Here is a 13,521-nt window from a genome sequence, read left to right as displayed (position 1 = left end):
ATGAAGGTATAATATTCGTAATGTTAATATGTTGAATAATGAAATGATAATTGTTTTCTTAATAGATTTTTGTGTACTGTGAAATATGTAATACGTAGCTAATAAAACATTACTATAGAAAAAACACAAAGACACAAGAGCACATACAAATATGGGTATATACAGGGAAAATGAAGTTAGCAAATAAGCACAAGTAGTAGCAGAAACAATTCATAACTTAACTGATTATTTTCATGCAAATAAATGATTGCTCTGTTTCAAAGCTGCTACTTCCCCTATGTATATGTATCACTTGATGTGATTGGACCCTAAGGAAAGTAGTGTGAGTACAATGTATACAAATATGACCATATACAGGGAAAGTACAGCCATAAAAAAAAAGAACAGAACTATCAGAAAGTGCTCATAAGTCTATTGATTATCTTTATGCACAAAAAAGATTGCTGTCTTTCAAGCTTGTGTCCTCCCGTATGTATATGTTTCATATGATGTGACTGGACCCTAAGGGAATTACTGTAAGAACCTACTTGAAGGATATGTCTACAAATAAAATAAATGTTTTAGTTTCTGACTGTTACTGAAGAAAACCATGTGGCCTAGAAATGTCAGCAAAAGAAAAAAGAGTGAGCCAGACAGTGATGTCATCAATGACATTTGTGATGTCATCTTTGATGTCCTGGGTGTTAGTCTTAGCAGTGCACGGTGGTGGTGCGAGTTATGGTTGCTTAGCTTACCATAGATGGCGAATTTCAAGGGTTTTTCGGTTTTACTTGGAACCATAACGTCCCTTTGACAAAGTTTTTTCACTGAATTTCATAGGTTTTTAGTAGCGCAACTTAACCATAATGTCCCTTTAACAAAGTTTTTTCATTGAATTTTATAGGTTTTTATTAGTGCAACGTCACCCATAACATCCTTTTCAATTAGATGAAGACCACTAGCACCTTAGGTCCTCAAAGTGGGAACCCCGGGTGGTAAAAAAAAAAGATTTTCCTTCCTACACCGGGATGCCTGCGGCGTCCCGGTGTAGGAAGGAAAGTCTTTTACCAAGATGGCCACCATGGAAAGGGAAGGCGGGGTGTATAAAGAGAACACAACAGAGCATGAGCGAGGGATAGGGGGGAATAGGGGAGACACATGGGCATGAGCGGGGGCTGAGAGGGAACAGGGCACAAACGGGGCATGAGCAGGGGGTGGGGGGAAAGGAAGGAAACACGGGGAATGAGCGGGGGGTGGGGAGGAACACGAGGGAGACACAGGGCATGAGCGGGGTGGGGAGGAACACGAGGGAGACACGGGGCATGAGCGGGGGGTGGGGGCAACAGGGGAGACACAGGGCATGAGAGGGGTGTGGGGAAAACAGGGCACACACGGGGCATAAGCGGGGGTGGGGGAACAGGGCACACACAGGGCATGAGCGGGGGGGTGGGGGGAACAGGGCACACACGGGGCATGAGCGTGCGGGGGAACAGGGCACACATGGGGCAGGGGTGGGGGAATAGGGAACACACGGGGCATGAGCAAGGGGTGGGGGAAGGAGAGAGACAAGGGGCATGAGCGGGGGGGTGGGGGGAACACGAGGGAGACACGGGGCATGAGCAGGAGCGTGGGGGTAACACGAGGGAAACACAGGGCATGAGCGGGGGTGGGGGAACATGAGGGAGACACGGGGCATGAGCGGGGGGTGGGGGCAACAGGAGACACACGGGGCATGAGCGGGGGGGTGAGGGGGTACACGATGGAGACACAGGGCATGAGTGGGGGGTGTGGGGAACACAAGAGAGACACGGGGCATGAGCGGGGGGTGGGGGCTACAGGAGACACACACGGGGCATGAGCAGGGGGTGAGGGGGTACACGAGGAGACATGGGGCATAAGCGGGGGGTGGGGGAACACGAGGGAGACCACGGGGCAATGAGCCGGGGTGGGGGGGAACAGGGGCACATGGGGCATGAGCGGGGGTGGGGGACAGGGCACACATGGGGCATGAGCGGGGGTGGGGGAACAGGGCGCAAACACAGGGCATGAGCGGGGGTGGGGGAACAGGGCGCACACACGGGGGCATGCGCGGGGGGTGGGGGAAGCGACGGAGAGACACGGGGCATGAGCGGGGGGTGGGGGGGAAGGGGAGAGACACACGGGGCATGAGCGGCGGTGGGGAATGGTAGAGAGACACAGGGCATGAGCGGGGGTTGGGGAACGGTAGGGAGACACAGGACATGAGCGGGGGTGGGGGAACAGTGGGGAGAGACACACGGGGCATGAGCGGGGGGTGGGGGGAAGGGAGAGACAAACGGGGCATGAGCGGGGGTGGGGGGGAAGGGGAGAGACACACGGGGCATGAGCAGGGTGGGGGAGGGAGAGACACAGGGCATTAGCGGAAGCGTGGGGGAAGGGGAGGGAGACACGGGGCATGAGCGGGGGGTGGGGGGGAAGGGGAGAGAAACACTGGGGCATGAGCGGGGGTGGGGGGGAAGGGGAGAGACACACGGGGCATGAGCGGGGGTGGGGGGTAACATAAGGGAGACACACAAATTGAGCTGGGCGTGGGGGGTATCACAAGGGAGACCGGGGCATGAGCGGGGGGTGGGGGGTAACAGGGGAGACAGGTCATGAGCGGGGGGTGGGGGAACAGGGGAGACACGGGGCATGAGCGGGGGGTGTGGGAGAAGTGGAGAGAGACCTTAGGGCATGAGGGGGGGTGGGGGGAGCAGTAGGGAACAACGGCACATGAGCGGGGGGAACAGTGGGGAAGAGACACACAGGGCATGAGCGGGGGTGGGGGGGAAGGAGGAGAGACGCACGGGGCATGAGCGGGGGTGGGGAGGAGGGGAGAGACACACGGGCATGAGTGGGGGTGGGGAGGGGAAAGACACACGGGCATGAGCAGGGGGGGTGGTGGGGAAGGGGAGAGACACACGGGGCATGAGCGGGGGTGGTGGGGGGGGCTAGACACGGGGCATTAGCGGGGGGTTGGGGGAAAGGAGGGAGACACGGGCTTGAGCGGGGGGTGGGAGGGGATGGGAAAGACACACGGGGCATGAGCGGGGGGTGGGGGAAGGGGAGAGACACACGTAGCATGGGAGGGGGGAAAGAAGGGTGACATGGGGCATGAGCGGGGAGTGGGGGGGAAGGGGAGAGAAACAGGGCAGAGCGGGGGGTGGGGGTAATCAAGGGAGACACAGGGCATGAGCGGGGTGGGGGTAACAGGGGAGACAGGGAATGGGATGGGGGTAACACGAGGGGTACACGAGGCATGAGCGAGGGGTGGGGGGTAACACGAGGGGTACACGGGGCATGAGCGGGGGTGGGGGGTAACAAGGAAGACACGGGGCATGAGCGGGGGGTTGGGGGGGTAACACAAGGGAGACACGGGGCATGAGCTGGGGGTGCGGGGGTAACAAAAAGGAGACACGGGTCATGAGCGGGGGGGGGGGAACAGGGAGACACGGGGCATGAGCGGGGGTGGGGGAACAGTGAGGAGAGACACAGGGCATGAGCGGAGGGTGGGGAGAAGGGGAGACACACACGGGGCGTGAGCGGGGGGTGGGGGGTAAGGGGAGAGACACAAAGGGCATCAGCGGGGGATGGAGGGAGGGGGAGAGACACACAGGGCATGAGCAGGGGTGGGGGGAAGGAGGGAGACACGGGCATGAGCGGGGGGTGGGCGGAAGCGGAGAGACACACGGAGCGGGGGAAGGGGAGAGACACACAGGGCTTGAGCAGGGGGTGGGGGGGAGTGGGAGACACACGGGGCATGAGCGGGGGTGGGGGAAAGGAGGGAGACACGGGGAATGAGCGGGGGTGGGGGGAAGGGAGAGAAGCCACGGGGCATGAGCAGGGGGTGGGGGGAAGGGGTGAGACACACGGGGCATGAGCGGGGGGTGGGGGAAAGGAGGGAGACAAGGGGCATGAGCGGGGGGTGGGGGGAAGGGGAGAGACACATGGGGCATGAGCAGGGGGTGGGGGGAGGAAAGAGACACACGGGGGCATGAGCAGGGGGTGGGGGAAGGAGCGATACACACGGGCATGACCTTGGGGTGGGGGGAGGGGAGAGACACAGGGCATTAGCGGGGGGTGTGGGGGGAAGGGGAGAGACACACGGGGCATGAGCAGGGGTGGGGGAAGTGTAGAGAGACACGGGGCATGAGCGGGGGTGGGGGGAACGGTAGGGGAGACACAGGACATGAGCGGGGGTGGGGAGAAGGGGAGAGACACACGGGGCATGAGCGGGGGGTGGGGGGAAGGGGAGAGACACACAGGGCATGAGCGGGGGGGAGGGGAGAGTCACATGGGGCATGAGCAGGGGGTCGGGGAAGGGGAGAGACACATGGGCATGAGCGGGGGTGGGGGGAACAGTAGGGAGAGACACACGGGGCATGAGCGGGGGGTGGGGGGAAAGGGGAGAGACACACGGGGCATGAGCGGGGGGTGGGGGGGAAGGGGAGAGACACCAGGGCATGAGCGGGGGGGAAGGGGAGAGTCACATGGGGCATGAGCAGGGGTGGGGGAAGGGGTGAGACACATGGGCATGAGCCGAGGGTGGGGGAGGGGAGAGACACAGGGCATTAGCGGGCGGTGTGGGAGGAAGGGAGGGAGACACGGGCCATGAGCGTGGGGTGGGGGAAGGGCAGAGACACACGGGGCTTGAGGCGGGGGTGGGGGGAGTCACACAGGGCATGAGCGGGAGAAAGGAGGGAGACACGGGGCATGAGCGGGGGGTGGGGGGGAAGGGGAGAGACACGGGGCATGAGCGGGGGTGGGGAGTAACATAAGGGAGACACACGCATTGAGCTGGGGGTGGAGGGTAGCACAAGGGAGACCGGGGCATGAGCGGGGGGTGGGGGGGTAACAGGGGAGACAGGTCATGAGCTGGGGGTGGGGGGAACAGGGAGACACGGGGCATGAGTGGGGGGTGGGGGGAAGTGGAGAGAGACTTAGGGCATGAGCGGGGGTGGGGGGAAGGGGAGAGACGCACGAGACATGAGGGGGGTGGGGGAGGGGAGAGACACACGGGGCATGAGCGGGGGGTGGGGGGAGGGGAGAGACACATGTGGCATGAGCGAAGGGTGGTGGGAAGGGGAGAGACACACGGGGCATGTGCGGGGGTGGGGGGGAAGGGGAGAGACACACAGGGCATGAGCTGGGGGTGGGAGGGGAGGGAGGGGCGAGACACGGGCATTAGCGGGGGGTTGGGGGGAAAGGAGGGAGACACGGGGCATGAGCGGGGGTTGGGGGGAAGGGGAGAGACACATGGGGCATGAGCGGGGGTGGGGGGAAGGGGAGAGACACACGGGCATGAGCGGGGGGTTGGAGGGAAGGGGAGAGAGACACGGGGCATGCGCGGGGGGTGGGGGGAAGGGGAGAGAGACACGAGGCATGAGCGGGGGTAGGGGGGAAGGGGAGAGAGACACGGGGCATGAGCCGGGGGGTGGGGGGAAGGGGAGAGACACACGGGGCATGAGCGGGGGGTGGGGGGAAGGTGAGAGACACACAGGGCATGAGCGGGGAGAAAGAAGGGTGACACGGGGCATGAGCGGGGGGTGAGGGGGAAGGGGAGAGACACGGGAATGAGCGGGGGGGTGGGGGGTAACATAAGGGAGACACGGGGCATGAGTGGGGGGGGTGGGGGGGTAACAAGGGAGACACGGGGCATGAGTGGGGGATGGGGGAACAGTGGGGAAAGACACACGGGGCATGAGCGGAGGGTGGGGAGAAGGGGAGAGACACGTGGGGCATGAGCGGGGGGTGGGGGGAAGGGTAGAGAGACACGGGGCATGAGCGGGGCTGGGGGAAGGGGAGAGAGACACAGGGCATGAGCGGGGGTAGCGGGGAAGGGGAGAGAGACACGGGCATGAGCGGGGCATGGGGGGAAGGGGAGAGACACATGGGGCATGAGCGGGGGGTGGGGGGAAAAGGAAGGAAACATGGGGCATGAGCGGGGGTGGGGGGAACATGAGAGAGACACAGGGCATGAGCAGGGGGAGGGGGGAACGGGGGAGACACGGGGAATGAGCGGGGGGTGGGGAGGAACATGAGGGAGACACGGGGCATGAGTGGGGGGTGGGGGGGAAGGGGAGAGACACACGGAGCATGAGCGGGGGGTGGGGGAAGGGTAGAGAGACACGGGGCATTAGCGGGGGGTTGGGGGAAAGGAGGGAGACACGGGGCATGAGCGGGGGTTGGGGGGGAAGAGGAGAGACACACGGGCATGAGCGGGGGGGTGGGAGGAACAGTAGGGAGACACAGGGCATGAGCAGGGGGTGGGGGGAAGGGGAGAGAGACACAAGGCATGAGCGGGGGTAGGGGGGAAGGGGAGAGAGACACGGGGCATGAGCGGGGGGGTGGGAGGAACAGTAGGGAGACACGGGGCATGAGCGGGGGGTGGGGGGAAGGGGAGAGACACACGGGGCATGAGCGGGGGGTGGGGGTGAAGGGGAGAGACACACAGGGCATGAGCGGGGAGAAAGAAGGGTGACACGGGGCATGAGCGGGGGGTGAGGGGGAAGGGGAGAGACACGGGGCATGAGCGGGGGTTGGGGGGTAACATAAGGGAGACAAGGGGCATGAGCGGGGAGTGGGGGTAACAGGGGGAGACAGGGAATGTGATGGGGTAGCACAAGGGAGACACGAGGAATAAGCGGGGGGTGGGGGGTAACACGAGGGGTACACGGGGCATGAGCAGGTGGTGGGGGGTAACAAGGGAGACACGGGGCATGAGCGGGGGGTTGGGGGGGTAACACAAGGGAGACACGAAACATGAGCTGGGGGTGGGGGGTAACAAAAGGGAGACATGTGTCATGAGCGGGGGGTGGGGGGAACAGGGGAGACACAGGGCATGAGCGGGGGGTGGGGGAACAGTGGGGAGAGACACACGGGGCATGAGCGGAGGGTGGGGAGAAGGGGAGAGACACATGGGGCATGAGCGGGTTGGAAGGGTAGAGAGACACGGGGCATGAGCGGGTGTGGGGGGAAGGGGAGAGAGACACAGGGCATGAGCGGGGGTAGAGGGGAAGTGGAGAGAGACACGGGCATGAGCGGGGCATGGGGGGAAGGGGAGAGACACACGGGGGCATGAGTGGGGGGAAAAGGAAGGAAACATGGTGCATGAGCGGGGGTGGGGGGAACACGAGAGAGACACAGGGCAAGAGCAGCGGGAGGGGGGAACAGGGGAGACACGGGGAATTAGCGGGGGTGGGGAGGAACATGAGGGAGACACGGGGCATGAGCGGGGGGTGGGGGAAGGGGAGAGACACACGGAGCATGAGCGGGGGGTGGGGGAAGGGTAGAGAGACACGGTGCATGAGCGGGGTAGGGGGAACGGTAGGGAGACACGGGGCATGAGGGGGGGTGTGGGGGGTCACACGGGGCATGAGCGGGAAAGGAGGGAGAAACGGGGCATGAGCGGGGGATGGGGGGAAGGGGAGAGACACGGTGCATGAGCGGGGGTGGGGGTAACATAAGAGAGAGACACACATTGAGCTGGGGGGTATCACAAGGGAGACCGGGGCATGAGCGGGGGGTGGGGGGTAACAGGGGAGACAGGTCATGAGCGGGGGGTGGGGGGGAACAGGGGAGACACGATGCAATGGCGGGGGGTGTGGGGGAAGTGGAGAGAGACTTAGGGCATGAGTGTGGGGTGGGGGGAGCAGTAGGGAACCACGGCACATGAGCGGGGGAACAGTGGGAAGAGACACACAGGGCATGAGCGGGGGGTGGGGGGGAAGGTGAGAGACGCACGGGGCATGAGCGGGGGGTGGGGAGGAGGGGAGAGACACACGGGGCATGAGCGGGGGGTGGGGGGAGGGGAGAGACACACGGGGCATGAGAGGGGGGTGGTGGGAAGGGGAGAGACACACGGGGCATGAGCGGGGGTGGGGGGAAGGGGAGAGACACATGGGGCATGAGCGGGTCGTGGGAGGGGAGGGGCAAGACACAGGGCATTAGCGGGGGGTTGGGAGGAAAGGAGGGAGACATGGGGCATGAGCGGGGGTTGGGGGGACGGGGAGAGACACACGGGGCATGAGCGGGGGGGTGGGAGGAACAGTAGGGAGACACAGGGCATGAGCGGGGGGTGGGGGGAAGGGGAGAGACACACGGGGCATGAGCGGGGGTGGGGGAAGGGGAGAGACATACGGGCATGAGCGGGGGGTGGGGGGAGGGGAGAGACACAGGGCATTAGCGGGGGAGTGGGGGGAAGGGAGGGAGACACGGGGTATGAGCGGGGGGTGGGGGGAAGGGGAGAGACACACGGGAATGAGCAGGGGGTGGGGGGAAGGGGAGAGACACACGGAGCATGAGCAGGGTGGGGGACGGTATGGAGACACAGGACATTAGTGGGGGGTGGGGGGAACAGTGGGGAGAGACACACGGGGCATGAGCGGGGGGTGGGGGGAAGGGGAGAGACACACAGAGCATGAGCAGGGGTGGGGGGGAAGGGGAGAGACACACGGGGCATGAGCGGGTGGTGGGGGGAAAGGAGGTAGACACGGTGCATGAGTGGGGGGTGGGGGGGAAGGGGAGAGACACACGGGGCATGAGCGGGGGGTGGGGGAAGGGTAGAGACACACAGGGCATGAGCAGGGGGTGGGGAAGGGGAGAGACACACGGGCATGAGCGGGGGTGTGGGGGAAGGGAGGGAGACATGGGGAATGAGCGGGGGGTGGGAGGAAGGGGAGAGACACACGGGGAATGAGCGGGGGTGGGGGGAAGGGGAGAGACACACGGGGCATGAGGGGGGTTGGGGGAAGGGTAGAGAGACACGGGGCATGAGCGGGGGTGGGGGGAAGGGGAGAGAGACACGGGGCATGAGCAGGGGGTAGAGGGGAAGCGGAGAGAGACACGGGCATGAGCGGGGCGTGGGGGGAAGGGGAGAGACACACGGGGCATGAGCGGGGGTTGGGGGAAGGGGAGAGACACACGGGGCATTAGCAGGGGGTGGGGGAAGGGGAGAGACATACGGGCATGAGCGGGGGGTGGGGGGAGGGGAGAGACACAGGGCATTAGCGGGGGGGTGGGGGGAAGGGAGGGAGACACGGGGTATGAGCGGGGGGTGGGGGGGAAGGGGAGAGACACACGGGGAATGAACAGGGGGTGGGGGGGAAGGGGAGAGACACACGGAGCATGAGCAGGGGGTGGGGGAAGGGTAGAGAGACACGGGGCATGAGCGGGGTGGGGGAACGGTATGGAGACACAGGACATGAGCGGGGGGTGGGGGGAACAGTGGGGAGAGACACACGGGGCATGAGCGGGGGGTGGGGGGAAGGGGAGAGACACACGGAGCATGAGCAGGGGGTGGGGGGAGGGGAGTGACACATGGGGCATGAGCGGGTGGTGGGGGGAAAGGAGGTAGACACGGGGCATGAGTGGGGGGTGGGGGGAAGGGGAGAGACACACAGGGCATGAGCAGGGGGTGGGGGAAGGGGAGAGAGGGGGTGTGGGGGGAAGGGAGGGAGACACGGGGAATGAGCTGGGGGTGGGGGAAGGGGAGGGACTCACGGGGCATGAGCAGGGGTGGGGGGAAGGGGAGAGACACACGGGGCATGAGGGGGGGTTGGGGGAAGGGTAGAGAGACACGGGGCATGAGCGGGGGTGGGGGGAAGGGGATAGAGACACAGGGCATGAGCGGGGGGTAGAGGGGAAGCGGAGAGAGACACGGGCATGAGCGGGGCGTGGGGGGAAGGGGAGAGACACACGGGGCATGAGCGGGGGTGGGGGGAAAAGGAAGGAAACATGGGACATAAGCGGGGGTGGGGGGAACATGAGAGAGACACGGGGCATGAGCAGCGGGTGGGGGGAACAGGGGAGACACGGGGAATGAGCGGGGGTGGGGAGGAACACGAGGGAGACACGGGGTATGAGCAGGGGTTGGGGAGGAACACAAGGGAGACACGGGGCATGAGCAGGGGGTGGGGAGGAACACGAGGGAGACACGGTGCATGAGCGGGGTTGGGGGGAAATGGGGATACACGGGGCAATGGTAGGGTGCGGGGGAAACAGGGCACACACGGGGCATGAGCGGGGGGTGGGGGGAACAGGGCACACACGGGGCATGAGCAGGGGGTGGGGGGAACAGGGCACACATGGGACATGAGCGTGGGGGGGAGCAGGGCACACATGGGGCATGAGCAGGGGGTGGGGGAATAGGGAACACACGGGGCATGAGCAGGGGATGGGGAAAGGAGAGAGACAAGGGTCATGAGCGGGGAGTGGGGGGAACACGAGGGAGACACAGGGCATGAGCGGGGGGTGGGGGGTAACACAAGGGAAACACGGGGCATGAGCGGGGGGTGGGGGCAACAGGAGACACACGGGGCATGACCGGGGGGTGAGGGGGTTCACGATGGAGACACAGGGCCTGAGTGGGGGGTGGGGGGAACACGAGAGAGACACGGGGCACGAGCGGGGGGAGGGGGCAACAGGAAACACACGGGGCATGAGCGGGGGGTGGGGGGAACAATGCACACACGGGGCATGAGCGGGGGGTGGGGGGAACAGGGCACACACGGGACATGAGCTTTGGGGGGAGCAGGGCACACATGGGGCATGAGCAGGGGGTGGGGGAATAGGGAACACACGGGGCATGAGCAGGGGATGGGGAAAGGAGAGAGACAAGGGTCATGAGCGGGGAGTGGGGGGTACACGAGGGAGACACGTGGCATAAACGGGGGGTGGGGGGAACACGAGGGAGACACAGGGCATGAGCCGGGGTGGGGGAACAGGGCGCAAACACAGGGCATGAGCGGGGGTGGGTGAACAGGGCGCACACACGGGGCATGAGCGGGGGTGGGGGAACAGGGCACACACATGGGGCATGAGCGGGGGGTGGGGGGAAGGGACGAGAGACACGTGGCATGAGCGGTGGGTGGGGGGAAAGGGAGAGAGACACAGGGCATGAGCGGGGGTGGGGGGAAGGGTGGAGAGACACGGGGCATGAGCAGTGGGTGTGGGGAACAGTAGGGAGACACGGGGCATGAGCGGCGGGTGGGGAGAAGGGGAGAGAGACATGGCATGATCAGGGGGTGGAGGTGGGGGTGAAGGGGAGAGACACAAGGGGCATGAGTGGGGGGTGGGGAAGGGGAGAGAGACACGGGCATGAGCGGGGGGTGGGGGGGAAGGGGAGAGAGACACAGGGCATGAGCGGGGGGTGGGGGGATGGGGAGAGAGACACGGGGCATGAGCAAGGGTGGGGGGAAGGGAGAGAGACACGGGCATGAGCATGGAGTTGGGGGAACAGTAGGGAGACATGGGGCATGAGCGTGGGGTGGGGGAAGGGGAGAGAGACACAGGCATGAGCGGGGGATGGTGGGGAAGGAAACAGACACACAGGGCATGAGCGGGGGGTGGGGGGTAACAGGGGAGACACGGGGAATGAGCGGTGGGGTCGGGGGAAGTGGAGAGAGACATGGGGCATGAGCGGGGGGTGGGGGGAAGGGGAAAGACACACGGGGCATGAGCGGGGGTGGGGGGAAGAGGAGAGACACACGGGGCATGAGCAGGGGGTGGGGGGAGAGACACATGGGGCATGAGCAGGGGGTGGGGGAAAGGAGGGAGACACGGGGCATGAGCGGGGGTGGGGGAAAGGAAGGAGACACAGGGCATGAGCGGGGGGTGGGGGGAAAGGGAGAGAGACACAGGGCATGAGCGGGGGTAGGGGGAACAGTACGGAGACAAGGGGCATGAGCGGGGGGTTGGGGGAAGGGGAGAGACACATGGGGCATGAGCGGGGGGTGGGGTAAGGGGTGAGACACATGGGGCATGAGTGGGGGGTGGAAGGGGAGAGACACACGGGGCATGAGCGGGGGGTGGGGGGGAAGGGGAGAGACACACGGGCATGAGTGGGGGGTTGGGGGAACAGTAGGTAGACACGGGGTATGAGCGGGGGGTGGGGGGGAAGGGGTGAGACACACGGGGCATGAGCGGGGGGTGGGGGAAGGGGAGAGACACACAGGGCATGAGCGGGGGGTGGGGGGAAGGGGAGAGACACATGGGACATGAGCGGGGGGTGGGGGGGATGGGAAGAGAGACACGGGGCATGAGCGGGGGGTAGGGGGAAGGGGAGAGACACACAGGACATGAGTGGGGAGTGGGGGGGAGGGGTGAGACACACAGGGCATGAGCGGGGGGTGGGGGGGAAGGGGAGAGACACATGGGACATGAGCGGGGGGTGGGAGGGATGGGAAGAGAGACACGGGGCATGAGCGGGGGGTAGGGGGAAGGGGAGAGAGACACAAGGCATGAGCGGGGGGTGGGGGGGAGGGGAGAGAGACACTGGGCATGAGCAGGGGGTGGGGGGAGGGGAGAGACACACAGAGCATGAGCAGGGGGTGGGGGGAAAGGAGGGAGACACGGTGCATGAGCGTGGGTGGGGGGAAGGGGAGAGACACATGGGGCATGAGCGGGGGGTGGGGGGCAGGGGAGATACTCCTGGGGCATGAGCGGGGTGGGGGGAAGGGGAGAGAGACACGGGGCATGAGCAGGGGGGGAACAGTAGGGAGACACGGGGCATGAGCGGGGGGTGGGGGGAAGGGGAGAGACACACGGGGCATGAGCGGGGTGTGGGGGGAAGGGGAGATGTTACGCGGAAACCTGTGCAGTTCCCTCTGGGACCACTGCAAAAGATTTAGGACTACAGGTGTTTGGCAGTAAACCCACTTGGTAGCAGTCTGTACCACACAGATTCACTTGGTAGCTGTGGCTGAGCAGTCAGACTTCTCTCAAGAAGAGTTAGGCAGTATGTGGAGTATACAAAATAGGGCAATTTACACAGTAGAACAAGCAAACACGGAACAGAGCTTCGGTGTAAAGATATATAGTTATTTATTTATAAAAACACATCTATGAAAAACACACTGGCACTAATACGGCAAACAACTTCAATCACAATTACTATAAGTAAATCAATCCCCCTAACAATAGTTTGACAAGTCTAGGTTCAACGGCACCACTTATTTGCAGACAGAGGTGAATGCTTTAACCTAGATGGCACTCTAGTATTCGTTAGGACGGGAGAGAAAAGGCAGGGTATGAAATCAACTCGGTACCAACACTTTTACGAACAAATGCAAGGCAAGTAAGGCACGGTCTACTGTAGATCGCAAAGTTCAGAGGCCAGGCCCACTCGGAGAGAGGCAAGGCGAAATGTCCCAAAAAGTATCACAGTGGAAATGCACTTCGAGTCTTTGGCGCAAATTGTCACAGAAAGATTGGACCAGTTCAGAACAGAAAGTTAAGAAGGCTTGGAGGCGACCCAATGGAGAGGCGAGGATTAAGACACCTCACGCTAACCGACACCAGGGAAGCCAGGTGGACACGGTACCTTGTATGTGGAGGGACAGCTCCGGCGGGGGCAGTTGTTCCTGGTGGTGGATGCAAGTCGGGGCTTTGCCAAGAGAAGATATGCTCTCGTCGTCGAAGGGAAGTTGAAGATCATTGCACCACCAGGGAAGAGACCAGCCGCGGAGTGCTCCGTCACAAGGCACCACCTTTTGGTCACGGTACTCGTTAGTGGCTATCCGGTTG

Source organism: Ambystoma mexicanum, chromosome 7p (genome assembly GCF_040938575.1).
Source record: "Ambystoma mexicanum isolate Mex_15411 chromosome 7p, UKY_AmexF1_1, whole genome shotgun sequence".
Taxonomy (NCBI): Eukaryota; Metazoa; Chordata; class Amphibia; order Caudata; family Ambystomatidae; genus Ambystoma; species Ambystoma mexicanum.
Note: the sequence above shows the minus strand (reverse complement) of the source record.